Source organism: Triticum dicoccoides, chromosome 2B, assembly GCF_002162155.2.
Source record: "Triticum dicoccoides isolate Atlit2015 ecotype Zavitan chromosome 2B, WEW_v2.0, whole genome shotgun sequence".
Taxonomy (NCBI): Eukaryota; Viridiplantae; Streptophyta; class Magnoliopsida; order Poales; family Poaceae; genus Triticum; species Triticum dicoccoides.
Window position 1 is genome coordinate 575,757,238 of NC_041383.1, and position 17,559 is coordinate 575,774,796.

The following is a 17,559-nucleotide window of genomic DNA, read 5'->3' on the forward strand; positions in this document are numbered from 1 at the left end:
GAGCACGTGCTTGAAGACTACTGTCAAGTTCGCTCGCATCGTGGTGGAGGTGTTTGAACCTGAGTATCTCATAGAACCAAATGTGCAGGACACGGAGAAGTTGTTGGCTATTGGAGAGGTAAGGAGTTTCCAGGAATGCTCAGATCAATTGATTGCATGCATTGGCAATGAAAGAACTGTCACAAAGGTTTGCGGGGGAATGTACGAAGGTCACACCAGAGAGGCCACCATCATACTAGAAGTGGTAGTATCACATGACTTGTGGATTTGGCATGCTTTCTTTGGAATGTTGGGTTCCCACCACAATGACATCAACGTCCTTCGATGATCTCCGGTGTTCAGAAGGCTTTGCAATGGGGAATCACCGCCGTGCAACTACACCGTGAACGACCGAGACTACAACATGGGATACCATCTTGCCGATGATATCTATCCTCAGTGAGCGGTGTTTGTGAAGATCATATCTAAACCGCATGGCAATAATTAGAGCCACTTTGCAACAAATGCATGAAGCGGGTAGGAAGGATGTGGAGAGGACATTTGGTCTGCTTCAAACTCATTGGGGAATTGTGCAGAGTGCTGTAATGATGTGGAAATCAGAAACTTTGTGGCAGCTGATGACATGTTGTCTTATTCTGCACAATATGATTGTCGACGATGAGTGTGATAGTGTAGCCCAAACCAATGATTTTCAAGCACCTGGAGAACAAGTTGAAATCCCGGAAGATCAAGATGCGACTCAGCTTATGAGCTTTTTGTAGATGCATCAGAATCTTCAAGATCATTAGGTGCACAAGCAGCTACTCAATGATCTTGTGGACCCATAGTGAAAACCAAGGAGCTAATGCTTGAGTTGTGCACTTCAAATATATTTTATGTAAACACTATCTATGTTCCATACCAACATTTATTACTTACATGCGACATTGTCTTTTACTATCGACGTGCATGGATTTGCATAGATTTGAGAGTCCTGATTTGAGATATGTGCATATCGGGAGGTAAATATGAGGGTCCGTCTGGATGTGCCCGAGGGCGTGCCCGGTATCGGTGCCAAAACCGGCAGATCTCGGGTAGGGGGGCCCAAGTTGTGCGTCTAAGGATCAATAGTAACAATGGAGAAGGGACACAGTGTTTACCCAAGTTCGGGCCCTCTTAATGGAGGTAAAACCCTACGCCTGCTTTATTATATTCGAGGGTATAAGGGTTACAAGAGTTGATCTACCAAGAGATCTGTTCGGCTAACCCTAAATAGCTAGCCTAGCAATGGTGTGTTCCTGCCTCCGATCTAACCCTCCGGTTTATGTAGACACCAGATGGGCCCGGGGTTGCTACAAAGTTGGTTTTACAGAAAGGAATAATATATCTGGACTGCCATCCACGCATGTGAGTGTCCCCACCAGACACGAGAGATAATCTTCTGTCTTGTATCTTGACGGCCCATCAGTCCGGCCCACATCAGTAAACCGGATGCCCGAGGACCCCCTAATCCAGGACTCCCACAGTAGCCCCTGAACCAGTCTTCAATGATGATATATTCGGCGCTCAGATTGTCTTCGACATTGCAAGGAGGGTTCCTTAAAGAATACACATCGGCTTTCCTCTGTAAAAGAATTTTATCCGGCTTTTCACAATAAACACAACCCATAGCCGCGAAGGCAGGATAAAAAATGAGAACAATGTCTTTTACTGACAACTTTTTCAGTGAAGCGTCAAACTTGTCCTTTCGGCATTTTGAACCGTTTTCACACCCCACGTTATGTGTTTCGAGGCCACGCCTCATTGGCACGTCCCGTCAAAACAGAGATCGTGCCCACTTAATACGGGATTGCATATCAATGATATTGGGATAAACCCAACCGACTGTGGCACATACCCACATCGGGAACATGCGAGGTTTTAAGGCTAGAGGGGGCGGGCGCTCGGTATTTACCGCCTACATAAACGGGCAAAGATTCATCTTCTCCATCCCACGCCTTCTTCCTTCCTCTGCCTCCCTGCCTCCGAGCTCTAGCGCCCGAGCCCCGAAACCTTCCATTGCCACCAACCTCTCCGGTCATGTCCGGATCTGGCTTTCAGGACAAGTGGGTGTCCTCCTCCGTGAGAGAGAAGGACATCAAGGAGCTCCGAGATGCGGGGTACCTGAGTGCGGACATCGCGTGCAGGATCCCGGCCAAGAAGCAAGTCATCTCCACCCCGGAGCCTGGCGAAAGGGTGGTATTTATCCCCCACTTCCTCCGCGGACTAGGGCTTCCATTCCACCATTTTGTCCGCGGCCTCATGTTCTATTACGGGCTAGATTTTCATGATCTAGCCCCAAACTCATTCCTTCACATCTCGGGGTTCATCGTCGTGTGCGAGGCGCTCCCCGCATCCCCCCACCCATTTCGGCCTCTGGCTCAAAGTTTTCAACGTGAAGCCAAAGGTAGTGGATGGGGAGCACACAGACTACGGAGGTGCGATGGTGAGCAAGCTTCCCAACGTCACCTGGCCCAAAGGGTCTTTTGTGGAGACCGTGAAGATATGGCAACAAGAGTGGTTCTACATCACCGAACCTCGGGGCGCCAACTGGGAGGCCACTCCTGAGTTTAGACCCGGACCCCCAATGCGGCTAGCATCGTGGATCAACAAGGGTCTGGACTGGGGGTCAGCCGACGAGGTGTTGATGCTGCAAAAGCGCATCAAAAACATCATAGAAAGGAACACCGATCTCCCCGATGTGGTCCAGGTGATGTTATTTTGCCGGACCCTTCCCTGCCAGCACCGGCATCTCCACATGTGGGAGTTCAATCCGAAAGGGCCGCAAACACTGCAGTGATTCTTCGGCATGACGCACGAAGATATCTGGAGGCTTCTTTTCAAGACCTAGAAGCAGAAGTCGAGGCCGGAGACATCCGACGACATCGGCCTCGACTGTGCTCACCCAGCCACTCCGGTAAGTTTTTTAGTTTCTGAACATAACCTAATCCGGAAAACTCAGGGGTGCACTGAGACCTTCATATTTGAAACAGGGCTGGACGAAGAAGGCGGAGCGGATCAAGTGTCCGGCTCCGGTGCCCGAAAACCCCCTGATTCTCTACCGACGAGGATGTTGGTTCCGGCATCATACCAGGCGCCGGAGAAGAAGACCAAGAAGAAGAGAAAGGAGGCCAAAAACAGCCCCCGTCGTAAAGGTCCCTTGGACACTATGTCCGGGGAGTCAGAAACTCTCTCCTCGCATGATGAGGACGAAAAGGAGGAGAAGGAAGAGAGCGATTCTCCCCCTAAGGGGAGGAGGAAGAAAAGGGTGGCTTCCTCAGACCCATAAACGGAGGCGTCCAAAAGGGGGAGAGTATCCCTCACGGACGATTCGGACTCAGACGCCGAAGTCATTCCCGAGCATCGCCCTAGGTGGAAGCCCCCAGCCGAATCGTATTCCATATGCCTTACATACGTCGGCGTTTATAATTATAGTTTTAACATATCGCATTGTGTGTTTCACTCCAGCCCACGATTTCCCTCAAATATCATCTCCAGGGAATTCACTAGAGCCAGAGATGGTGGAGAGCGAGACGCCTCCGCGGGCCTCCCCGCCTACTGCTCTGGGCGACATCGAAGTCTTGTCTCGAAGAGCCTCTTCGGGTCATGGAGAGGTGTAGGAGGCTGTTAGGACGGCGCCAGAGGGTAATACCTCGGTTGCCGACGACATGGGAGGGCCAACCCCCATGGAGACTAACAATGGGGGCCATGACCAATCCGGCCCGAGCCGAACACTATTCCAAAGACCCATACGGTTCCGGAATCAAGCGAGCGACCCCCTTTAAAGGAGGGGGGAACATCGACTCCGTCGGCGGCCCCCATCAATCCGTAGGCGCGCTATACTTTGGCGGAAGCACTTCGTCGTGCTTCCGTCGTGGAAGAGCACCGTAACCTGATGGGTATGGTAGCCGAGAAGATTCAGTCCGCCCAAAGCGAGCTGAACGAAGCTTTTGCCAGCCTCTTAACAGGCTTTGAGGTATGCAATGTAACTGTCTAACTGATTTTCATAAAGGAATATGCCTGTGTATAGATAGTAGCCCCTGAGACTCTGTCCGGTTTTGAATAAGCCGGACAAAGGATCTCATAGTGTTCGGGAGAGGTGACACTCTGTTGTTCAACAGGCTTCCTTGCTGGCGGCGAGCGCCTAGTCCGCCGAGGTTTCCAAACTTACTCGGAAGCTGCGGCTGGCCGACGAAGAGGTTGTCCGCATTAATAAGCGGCTTGAGGAGATGCAAGGTATGAATTTATTGAGTATATATCACCAATTTTATATGTGTTAGTCATGTAAAATAGACTTAAGAAAAGTGCTAACTGTGCCCGCAGTTGGCGCCAATGAGGTCGAGTCCCTCAAAAGCACCCTTGCCGAAGCCAAGAAGGAGGCGGAGGCGAGCAAAGCGGCTGCGAACAAGGTGGCCAAAAGCATAGAGGAGGAGAAGACCACCCGCCTACAACATGAGGCGCTGGTGGGTGTCGGTGTCAAAACCGACGGATCTCGGGTAGGGGGTCCCGAACTGTGCGTCTAAGGCTAATGGTAACAGGAGACTAGGGACACGATGTTTACCCAGGTTCGAGCCCTCTCGATGGAGGTAATACCCTACTTCCTGCTTGATTGATCTTGATGATATGAGTATTACAAGAGTTGATCTACCACGAGATCGTAGAGGCTAAACCCTAGAAGCTAGCCTATGATTATCATTGTTCTTGTCCTGCGGACTAAACCCTCCGGTTTATATAGACACCGGAGGGGGCTAGGGTTACATAGAGTCGGTTACAGAGAAGGTGATCTATCATCCGAATCGCCAAGATTGCCTTCCACGCAAAGGAGAGTCCCATACGGACACGGGACGAAGTCTTCAATCTTGTATCTTCATAGTCCAACAGTTCGACCAAAAGTATATAGTCCGGCTGTCCGGATACCCCCTTATCTAGGACTCCCTCAGTAGCCCCTGAACCAGGCTTCAATGACGATGAGTCCGGCGTGCAGATTGTCTTCGGCATTGCAAGGTGGGTTCCATCTCCGAATACTCCAAGGTAAATTTCGAACACTTAAGTCGTGTCCGGCTCTGTAAGACAAATTTCACACACCATCGTAGAGAGAACAATAATCCACAAATCAGATCTGCTGACAACTCTTCATAGCGTGACATCACGCCACGGCCCGGTCATTATTCGAACCGTTTTTACAACCAGCTACCGCACACATTGCGAGGCGGTTTCCTTGTCACGTCTTGTCGAAGCAGAGATCGTGTCCCCATTATCGTGGGATCCTCATCAATACGGGTATGGATAACCCCACCACGCCTGTTGGCATGACTCCGCGTTTTTAGGCAAGTCCCAAAAGGTCACGCTAGGGACGCTTGATATCCTCCCCCTTTATAGAGGGGTCAAGGCCTATCCATTTCTTACCATGCTTGCGCCTTTCTGCCTCTCGAGTTCCAACACCCGAAGCTCAATCTTAGGCAGTTTGGATATTCAATCATGTCCGGAGCCAACCTTCAAGGTCGGTGGATGGCCTCCTCTGTCACAGAGGAGGACATTGCAAAGCTCGGGGAGGCCAGATATTTGACCGCCGACGTTAAGCACATGCTTCCACCCCTGGGCAGGTCATCCCCACTCCCGAATCCAACGAGAGTGTCGTATTTGTTTCTCACTTCCTCTGAGGCTTGGGCCATACTCTTGATCCCTTCGCGAGAGGGCTCATGTTCTATTACGGGCTAGATTTTCACGATCTAGCTCCGGATTCCATCCTCCACATCTTGTCGTTTATCATCGTGTGTGAAGCCTTCCTCCACATCACCCCACACTTCGGCCTATGGCTCAAGACCTTCAATGTGAAGCCGAAGGTGATTGAGGGGCGACACGCGGAGTGTGGAGGTGCCGCAATAAGCAGAAACACCAATGTTCCATGGCCAGAAGGTTCCTTCCGGAGGTGTATGATCTGTGGCAATGGAGGTGGTTTTACGTCACGGCTCCCCGAGGCACAACGTGGGTGGCTGCCCCTGCCTTCCGTCCGGGCCCTACGCCTCAACTGGCGTCATGGGCCAATGTGGGACTAGACTGGGGGCCTGCTAATGACGTACCAACATTGCAGAGCCGTATTCGGCAGCTTCTTGAGAGGGATATCGATCTTGTCAAAATCATTCAGGTAATGCTAGTTCGGCGGATCCTGCCATGCAAATGTCGGCCTCTCCGGATGTGGGAGTTCAATCCGGAAGGTCCATGAACCATTCAACACTTCTTCGGCTTGACGCTCGAAGGGATGTATAAGTAATTCCTCAGACCACAAGTAGGGTGTCCGGACACCACCGAGGATGTGGGCCTGAGCTGCAACTGCCCAGATACCAAAGTAAGTAACCCTGTAACCGAACACTTCGCTTATGTTTAACACAACATTATTCTGAAAGCTTGTCCGCGACCAGGATTGGCTCAGCACGGCGGAGAGGATCAGGTGTTCGGCCCCACTTCTCGAAGCCTCGCGTAGTCCTGCAATAGCTAGGATGCTTAGACGCGCATTAAGCCAAGTGCCCTCGGGGAAAGGGGAAGAGAAGAATAGAGAAGACGAACTCCACACATTGCACATCCAAACCGGGGGAATTACTGAAGGAGGATAATCGGGAAGGTTTTTCCAAGGTTTCCTCCCCCCGCGGGAAGAAAAGGGCTGCCTCCGAAGTCTTGGAGACAGAGGTGCCTAAGCAAGGGAAGAAAACTTCACCAGGGGGCCCTGCCCCGAAGGGCATCCTCACCGCACCGTGCTCGCCAACGGGCCAGCCCTCCACCGAGCTGTAAGTTAATAAACAAGAAGCTATTTCTTTTTCCTCTGAGAACAATAACCAGGATCTATTTTTTTGCAGTCCGGCTAGTAGCCCGTCTCAACAGGGTTCGTCTTCGAGGGATCTTCTTCCGGAGATGATGGAGAGTGAAACCCCACCTGCCTCTCCGCCCCATGGAGCAGGCGACCCGGAGGTGTCGTCACGGAGGAGTCCAGATCCGCTGAGGCCGGAAGCTAACACTTCGGCCGCCCTGAGCCCGGCGCGTTTAGCTCCCATGGAGGGCAATGAGAAAGGTCCGGGACAGTCCGGTGCCCGGCCGAACATACTGACGGGCCTCTTGGAGCAAGCTGCTCTCACGGAGGAGCATCGTATGCTAATGGGTACGGTGTCGGAGAAGATTTTGTCCGCCACAAGCGGGTTAAATGAAGCTTTTGGAAGCTTGCTCAAAGGCTTTGAGGTACGCGATGAAATACACAATTTTTGGTTGTCCCGCACGCGCTAGGTGTGCTCCGTATAGATAGTAGCCCCTGAGACTCTGGTTGCCAGCCTTAGGCAGCAAACGGGGGATCACACTCTCAGTTAATGATCATATTGCATTCATGCGCAGGTGGCTAAGGGTCCGGCGGTAGACCGGACCTCTGAATTCACCGAACTGAGGCGACAGATTGATGTGGTGGATACCGACATCACCCTTCTAAACAAGCGGCTTGACGAGTCACAGAGTATGTGCTCGTTTTTTCCTCATTTGTTTAGGAAATATGAAGAGGATTGTAATATTAATATGGTATGATGTGACTGCAGGCGGAGCTGCTGCCATTGAGGCCCTGAGGGCGGAACTTGCCCTAGCCAAGGAACAAGCCCGGGCTAGCAATGCGGCTGCCCTAAAGGCGGCCGAAGACTTGAGAGCCGAATAGGCTGCTCATCGCCGAAGAAAAGAAAAGATAGCCGAGATGGCTGTGGAGCTGAGGGACGCCGCCGGCCGGTATGAGCTTCTCGACAAGGATAATCAGGCAAAGACGGCTGACCTGAAGAAGGCCCTAGATTCGGCTAAGGAGACGCGCTCTGAAATTAGAGACACGCGGGAGGAACTTCAACAAGCCGGAGAAATTGCAGCTGGAAGCCCCTATTTGTTGCGGATGAAGTTCTTATATCCAAAGTATCCTCCTTTGGATCAGCTTTGGAGTGCTGCAGATGAGTATGCGGACTTGGCGAAAAGTACGGCTGATGGAACCAAGTTATTCAAGGATCATAAAGATAATAAAATAGAAAGGTTGTTCTGGTCGCAATTTAGCGCTCCAACGCGCTCATTGCCATTGAGTGAGACGATGGCCGCTATAGCCGAGCTCCATAGGTTGTTCGGTCTTGCAATGAGGTCTGTAATAGACCGTCTATGGCCGAAGGGACCGAGGCCAGACAGTTACTTTGGTATAGTGCAACAATTATTTGGTGCCAGATTGCGAATTGATTCTATGAAAAGGTTGGCGTGCATAGAGGGTGCGCGGATGGCTCTTTCTCGTGTTAAGACATATTGGGCAGATATGGAGGCCACCAACATTGCAACCCAGAGTCCCGCAGGAAGCCAGGACCCAGCTGAGCACTATTTTGAGCAGGTCATAGAAGGTGCCCGTATAATAGAGGCTCAGTGCTCGAAGAATGTCATTTTAGAGTGACAAGTCGATTAATTGTAAACAATTATGTGTTAAATATAGAGGCTGTGTTTATACTTTTGCCTGAAAGTGTTATAATGCCTCCTGCGCGGCCGTTTATGTATGCATATAACTTGAAAGTTAGCAGTCGTTGTCTTTAGCCCGTACGCATATAATGCGGGGGTGTTTGAAAAAATATGCGTAATCACACTTGATCCAACGTCTTGGTCCATTAAGGAGGTGATCGCATGTCGAACCAGGCAACCGGACTATATAGCTGTAACACTTTCACTTAGCCATAGGAGTTTAAAGGTGGGGCTACTATGTAGCCTCTAGTACTTCCGCGTGCATCCGGATAGGCGCGCGTATGTACGTGACCAGAAGACGGTCCTTCGTTAATGCGGAGGAATCCTATAGATTCCGATGAGTCCTCGAGTGGTTGACGAGTCTCTCGCTATATCATGACAGTCAGTTTTCGGCTTTCTCTACTGAGGTGCTCATCCGGAATAACCAGGGCACAATCGCAGTAGTTCTCCTTTGGCCGCCTTAGCCGATAGAACGGAACGTAAGGCAGCAAACCCAGGAGCCGGGCAAACCCAACATTTGACCAAAGACATGATTCGGAGCTGATGCATATAAGGCCAAACTCGCGACGCCGAACACTCCCGAAGGTATTCAGACTTTATAACATATACCGGGCTGAGCACCGCCCTTGATTATGAACCCTGTATTTCCAGGTACGTGCATTGATCTGTCGTGGCGAAATGCCTATAACGCCAGTATCCGTTGTGGGTGTATTAAATACCCACGGGATGTTAAGCAACAAAAGACAGTAAAGAAGGTTTACACAGGGGATTAATCTAAAGAGAAACCTTTGAGCGGCGCCCTGCTGCACGTCTGCGCCTTTGTCTCCGTTGTGCCGTATCCTGGAAGGGTGTCGTGTGAATAGTGTCTGTAAAAATTAAAACTCATGTAAAAGAGTAAGCGTGCGGGAAGTTGGTTATTCTCAATGGACGTCAGAAATATGAGATATTGGCCTTTTAATAAGGCAAGCCGAATTGTGGGCTTTATTACATGTTTGCAGCCCTTGGTACCATTTATGGGGATATATGTATGGCACCCAGCTCAAGTTTATCCGGGCTATTGTTGACGGTGGTGCACTGGACTTGTCTAACCGTGTCCGTGGTCTTAACGACCGATCATGCGTTCTGATGGGAGAGGCCGCTTAGTGTCCGGCTACAAGAGCCGCCGCATTCTGCTCTGTGTTTCCGCTAACAGTTATGACGCCACGTGGACCGGGCATCTTAAGTTTAAGGCAGGCGTAGTTCGGTGCTGCATTAAAGCAAGCGAAGGCCGTTCTTCTGAGTAGTGCATGATAACCGCTGCTGAAGGGCGCGATGTTGAAGAGTAGTTTCTCGCTTCTGAAGTTGTCGGGAGAACCGAATATCACCTCTAATATGAGGGAGCCCCAGCAGCGGGCCTCAATGCCTGGTATCACTCCTTTAAAGGTGGTGTTACTTTGGCTTATTCTGGATGGGTCTATCCCCATCTTGCTGACGGTGTCCTGATATATCAGATTAAGACTACTGCCGCCGTCCATTAGGACTCGAGTGAGATGGTATCCATCAATTATTGGGTCGAGCACCAAGGCAGTCGATCCTCCATGCCGGATACTGGCCGGGTGGTCCCTGTGATCAAAAGTGATCGGGCAGGCCGACTAGGGGTTGAATTTGGGGGCAACAGACTCGATGTGAGTTGCGTGGACCATGTTTACTGTTTTGACTTCTGGTGGGAATTTTTTCTGTCCCCCAGTGTTCGCTGGCGAGGCTCTTCCTCGTCTTTGCTTGGCCTTTCCCTCCCCTTGTGTTCGGCGTTTAACTTGCCAGTCGGCTTGAAGACCCAACATTCTTTGTGAGTATAATTTGCAGGTTTTTCGGGGGTGCCATGGATTTGGCACAATCTATCCAGGACTTTATTCAGGCTGGACGGTCCTTCTTTGCTGCCTTTAAATGGCTTCTTTCTTTGACCAGGTCGAGGGCCCCCGAATCCGGCGTTGACCGCCGTGTTGTCCGGATTTTCTTCATTGTTCCGACGCTTGTTCTTATTGCGCCGTGGCTTCCCGTTGCCATCTCAAAATTTGGATGTGCCTGGGTCACTAGTGCCTCTACGGGCCAACCAGTTGTCTTCGCCCGCACAAAAGCGGGTCATAAGGCTTGTTAAAGCCGCCATCGTCCTTGGCTTTTCTTGGCTGAGGTGTCTGGCCAGCCACTCATCCCGGATACTGTGCTTAAAGGCCGCTAGGGCTTCGGCATCCGGACAGTCGACAATTTGATTCTTCTTAGTGAGAAATCTGTTCCAAAGCTTGCGGGCTGGCTCTCCGGGTTGTTGTATTATGTGACTTAAATTGTCTGCGTCCGGAGGTCGGACATAGGTCCCTTGAAAATTGGCCCTGAAAGCGTCCTCAAGTTCGTCCCAGCTTCCGATTGAATTTTCGGGGAGGCTTTTCAACCAGTGCCGAGCTGGCCCTTTCAACTTGAGGGGAAGGTATTTGATGGCGTGGAGGTCATCCCCACGAGCCATGTGGATATGGAGGATAAAATCTTCAATCCAGACCCCGGGGTCTGTCATTCCATCATATGCCTCTATGTTCACGGGTTTGAATCCCTATGGAAATTCGTGATCCAGCACCTCATCGGTGAAGGACAGAGGGTGCACAGCCCCTCTGTATCTGGACATGTCGTGGCATGCTGTCGGCTTGTTGCGTCCGGTGTTGATTCCGAACTGGTATTCGATCAGTGTGATCGTTTTGGTGACCATAATCCCGCGTCGGAGCATGTCCTCTGGATCCGTAGATGGACCTGGCCACGCCAGCCATTTTGTCCAGGAGCTCACGTAAATCGTGTGCGGCACCAGTGGCTGCTCTATCGCGGCCATGAAGTGGTTGCTCCGGCCGAATGGCCGTATTGTTCTCTGGCGGAATGGGCTCTGCAGCCTCATCGTCGAATTCGGGCAGCAGCTTGCGTTTTGGGTAGCTTTTTGTGTGGCGATTGTCGCCACATTTTCCTTCAGTGTCTAGCACCTTATCCCATCTTCGGTTGAGCGTATCCTGTGCGGCTTTAAGCCTTTGCTTCTAGGTTCCTCGTTGTGGCCATAAGCCTTCTACAGAGGTTATCTTGTTCCACACGTTTTTCCAGGATGATGAATGCATCGTCAACCGGACTGTCCTCCTCTCCGGAGGAAGTTTGATTAGTTCGGCCCCCGGGATCGCTGTGATCGGGAGTTTGTTCAGTGTGGCCTAGCTCTTATTGCTCCATCGCTGGGTTCATATTGTTGCCTTTGGAGTCAACTGGAGTGTCATTTTTCCTTGCGCTGTTATCGCTATTTTTACTGTGACTGGATTTAGAGCAGCGCCTGCGCTGTCGTTTTGACTTTTGTCAGGGGGGTTTATCCTCCATTGTGTCCTTTTGTCACCGTTGTCCTCCTTAGGCGTGTCCACCATGTAGATGTCATATGATGAAGTGGCGGTCCAGCGCCCCGTGGTCAGTGGTTCCAGATTGTCCTCTGCATCGACGTCCATACCGTCGATGTCGTCGGAGTTGAAATCAAGCATGTCTGTTAGGTCATCGACAGTGGCTATGAAGTGGGTGGTGGGTGGGAGGCGATTTTCCTCGTCGTCTGTATCCCACTCGGGCCGGACATAGTTCGGACAGGAATCTCCTGACAAAGAGAGAGACCTTAATGAATTTAGCACATCGCCAAAGGAGGAGTGCTGAAAGATATTCACGGCGGTGAACTCCATTACTGGAGCCCAATCAGACTCGATGGGTCCGGGCGCACGCGGTTCGAAATCCACATCCGGACACAAGTCCGGGGGTCCGGCGACGCAAATTCCCTTAACGGCGGAGTCTGTGTTCGGCTCTACCGCCTAGGAGTATGCGGCTTTCATGGCGGGATCCATCCACCCGTCCTAGGACGATGCGATCTGCCCCGGATTTAGGTCCGGCGCAGCTGTGGGGGCGATATCCTGAATACTGTCCGACAACAGATTTAAGTCATTGTCAGGACCCCGACTCGATGTCACATCGATCTAGCTGGTAACACCTCATATCACTTTGCGGCCTCACGCACGGTATCCCCACGGGTGTCGTCTTACCTTTTCCCGGGACCGTTTGCGCCTTTTGGCTCACGTATATGATAGTGTCGCTAGCATCCATATGATAAAGAGCCCGGGCTGACATGACTAGTCGTAAACCCAAAGTGGCACAGACTTACAGGGACAGGCATCCATGACCCAGCTTCGAACGTGTCGGTCATCAGCAAGTGGGTCCGGGCTGTAGCACTGGGCTAGCAGGACTCCGGTAAACCGGGCTGTAGCGGGCTAACAGGACTCCGGTACTCAAAGCGTGACATTTCCCCGAAGGGACAAACACAGGAACGAAGAAGGACACATGCCGGCCAGCCTAAGTGTTCCAGAGCAGTAGCAAGCTACCATGGCTCAGCGGTAACACTAGGAGACATTTCCCGGTAGGAGAGGCTACTAAAGATAAACAACTAGATAGTCAGATCCCACACATACCAAGCATTTCAATCATACACACAATATGCTCGATATGTGCAAATACAACGAAGCATCACAACATGACTCTATGACACAAGTACTTTATTTAAGGCTCAGTGAGCCATACATAACATACACAAAGGTACGGGTCTCACGACCCCACATACAAGTCATACAGTCATACAAACCAGCAGCGGAAGTAACTTGTCTGAGTACAGACAACTAGTAAAATAAAAGAGGCTTGGAAAGCCTAGCTATACTACGTGGTCCTTCACAAGCTCAGGGTCACCACCTGGGTCTTTAGCCTACTCGTTGATGTCAACGTCTACATAGAACCCATCAGAAGGGGTTGCAGCGTCTTCTGTAAAATGTAGATTATAGCAACATGAGTACAAAGGTACTCAGCAAGACTTACATCAGATCCTACATATATGCATAGTATCAAGAAGGGTTGGTGGAGTTATTGCAGCAAGCCAGCTTTGACTCTTGGCTAGACTATCCTACGAGACTCCAACTTGAAATGGTTTTGCGCACACGAGTCCACTACTCACCACTTCAATACACCACCGAGGATCCACCTCCGTCTTCCTACGGAAGAGCCATCCTCGGCACTCACACTTATCTTGAGGCTTTTAACAGTTTCCATTTACTTGTCTATGAACTGTATAGGCAACCAAGTAGTCCTTTACCGCGGACGCGGCTATTCGAATAGATCATGTTAACCCTGCAGGGGGTACTTCTTCATACACGCTCTCACCACTTACCGTCGTTTACACGACATGTACTCGGCAACCTTCAAGCGGAAGCCCAACGTGGGTGTCGGCCACGACCTACCTAATCACCTAAGCCTCCAGTCCAGGTTTATCGCCTATCCGGGTTCCATCCGCAGGGAGTCCGGCCGAGGTTTCCCATACGGCCCCGAACGATGTGAACAGGGTTCCCGAGATACCTAACGGGTATTCGGTACACCCGGCCACGTACCTACCGCATCACAGCCCACCCCTACGGTCAGCGCTGTCCACGGCCTCCAGTAGGCTACAAACACCAGAAACTACTTGCAACTCCTGGACGGAGAACTAGGGTGAATAAGAAGCCGAGAGGGTCCATTGGTTTCGGGCCCAATGCATGGTAGTAGCTGATTCTTAAATCACACATACAGATCTCAGTGCTTAAGGTCGGCTTCAATGAAACAACCCACCATGTACTCCTACATGGCCTTTCATCGATACCTTTACCAAATCGTGTTCACCACACCACTCCCATTACCGACATAATCATTTCACTCCAGCCCATCACCCAGATGAACCAGACCTGACACGACTCTAAGCATAGCAGGCATAGCAAGGTAGGAACAACACATACATATGGCTCAAGCAACTCCTACACATGCTAGTGGGTTTCATCTAGTTACTGTGGCAATGACAGGTCATGCAGAGGAAATGGGTTCAACTACCGTAGCACACAGCAGTTTGAATCGCGTTGTCTTAATGCAGTTTGAATCGCGTTGTCTTAATGCAGGAGCGAGAACATGGGATTGTATCGATATGATCAAATGGTTGGTTGCTTGCCTGATGGTTCGATGCACTGATACGGTTCTTCGTTAGGGTAATCACGGTACTCCTCGGGGACAGAACCTGCCGCAGAGAGCACCGATACACAAACATCACCAAACAATGTGCAACAATATGATGCATGCATGAAACATGGCAATATGAGTGTATTGGGCTAATGCAACTAAAACCAGAAGGGTTTGAACAAATTTGAATCAAGGATTCAAATTTCAAATTCAAATATGGCCTTTTTAAAGTGCTTTTCCTTGTTCTGCTTAAAACATCAATTTAACTTGTTTGATCATGCATGAAAATAGTACAGATGGATAGATTGGATTTTTCTGATCATTTTTCATATATAATTTGTCCAATTTGGAGTTACAGAATAAAAGTTATGAATTTTTGAAGTTTAAATAATATTCTGGAATTTCCTGATTTAAATTAAATCCATAAATTATAATTATTGCGCCAGCATGACGTCAGCATGACGTCAGTGGTCAACTGCGGCTGGCTAGAGTCAAACCTGACGTGTGGGGGCCACACGTCAGTGACAGGGGGGGTTTAATAGGTTTAAATTAATCCTAATTAGGGATTAGTGGCGCTGGGGCCCACTGTCAGTGTCAGGGGGGGGTTGACTAACGGTAATTAGTACTAACTAACTACCTGTCCGACAGGGCCCACGCGTCAGTGACCCTGGGGTCAAACCTCAGGTCGGACAGGTCAAACCCCACCGGCGACATGACGCCGGCGAGGCCCGAGACGGCGGCGAAAGTGCTTTTTGCCATTCCGGCAACCAAATGGACGGCGGAAGGCATCTACGTGTTGCTGAGGTTGAGCCGCGACTATTGGTGGTGGTGGTTGGGCTCGGGGTGGCCGGAGTTGACGGCGGCGAGCTCGGCTGCGGCTGCCGGGGTTCGGGTGCGGTCGGAATCGACGTTGCAGGGGGCTTGGGGAGGCGTTAGTGCGCGCTACGTGCTCCTAGTGAGGTGTGGAGCACGATGGTGGGCTCGGTTGGGTGCTACGGTGACCGTGGCCACGACGGCGACATCGCCGGCGGCGTGGAGCTCTCGGCCAAGGTGGGGCTAGGGCCTAGAGGTCGAAAGAGACCAGGGGAGAAGGGGGAAACGATCCGGGGGCTCACCGCGGGGCTGCAGAGGTGGTTAGCGGGCTCGGGGACGCGCTGGAGACGACGAATTCGACGGCGACGATGATCGGAGCCCGAAGAGGGGAACGGCGACGTGGCGGCGATGCAGGGCTTCCGGGGAGCTGTGGAGCGGTGGGGAGGAAGAGGGAGTCGAGGCGGAGCTCCTGAGCTAGTCGGGGGAGCGAGGGGTGGTCGGAGATGGCTGCTATGGCGAACGGCAGCGACGGTGGTGCTCGACCGCGTGAGAGAGAGAGCGAGGGAGAGGAGGGAAGAGTCGGGAGAGAGTGAGAGAGAGCAGGGGGGATCGGGACGGCCTGCGGGAGTCGTCCACGCGGCCAGGAGCTCGTCGGCAAGCAGGAGGTGGCCGCGCGGCCGTGCGCGCGCGAGCACGCAGCAGCTTCGGGGCGAGGGGAGGAAGACGACGGAGGGCTGCAGTGGTGGGCTGGGCCGGCTGCTGGCTGGGCCGCACAGTGGAGGAGCCCAGGTAAGTTTTCCCCTTTTCTTCTGTTTCTGTTTTTATTTAATATATCTGCAACTTTGTTGAATTTAATAAAATACCTAGGCAAGTTCAAAAATCACCAAACTATTCCTGGCCCATAGTTGGATTATTTCCAACATGAAACATTTTAGTTTGGAGATATTTGAGCATTTAAATATTTTATATTATTTTAAATGCCCAAATTCAAATATTTATGATTTAATTCAAAAACCCTAGGATGGCCTAGGAAAATGTGCACCATTTTTGGCAGAGGTTCTGAACCAAGACAAAAATGATGGGCATTTTAGAAGGGCATTTCAGGTTCATTGAAAAATTATTTTAGTAACCCTAGTTGGTTTCAGAGGGGACTGGGGGTTCTGTCATCCCCATTTCAAGTTTCTGATGAAAGAGTAAACATGATGCAACACTCTAATGCATGACTAGCTAGGTTGTGACAGTCATGCTCGTCGTGACTGTTCGGCACTCCTGATATGGGCCCGAATCCATCGAAGATCAAGTATCCGTGGATATCGGCCGTGTAATTCAAGTTGTCGAACCTGACCTGATGGCCAGGGGCGTAGTTGTCGATCTGCTCCTGATGGCCAAGCGAGTTGGCCCGCAGTGCGAAGCCGCCGAACACGATGATCTATCCAGGGAGAAAAGTCTCGCCCTGGACTGCGTTGTTGAAGGTTGAGGGGGCCATCGAGCCTTACAGCGACGACACAGAGGAACTCTCAATGAAAGCACCCATGTCGGTGTCAAAACCGGCGGATCTCTGGTAGGGGGTACCGAACTGTGCGTCTAATGCTAATGGTAACAGGAGACTGGGGACACGATGTTTACCCAGGTTCAGGCCCTCTCGATGGAGGTAATACCCTACTTCCTGCTTGATTGATCTTGATGATATGAGTATTACAAGAGTTGATCTACCACGAGATCATAGAGGCTAAACCCTAGAAGCTAGCCTATGATTATCATTGTTCTTGTCCTACAGACTAAACCCTCTGGTTTATATAGACACCGGAGGGGGCTAGGGTTACATAGAGTCGGTTACAGAGAAGGAGATCAATCATCCGAATCACCAAGCTTGGCTTCCACGCAAAGGAGAGTCCCATCCGGACACGGGACGAAGTCTTCAATCTTATATCTTCATAGTCCAATAGTACGGCCAAAGTATATAGTCCGGCTATCCAGATACCCCCTTATCCAGGACTCCCTCAGTGGGTGAGGTTGAAAAAGAGCTCAAGGATGCCATTGCCAAATGCGAGTCCTTAGAGCAGACGAGCTCGGAACAGGCCTCTGAGCTCGCCAAAGCTCGTAAGGGCCTGAAGGAAGCACAGGCTAATGGCCAGGACGCTCGCCAGGAAATCCAGGAGGCGAGGTGGATTGCGGCAG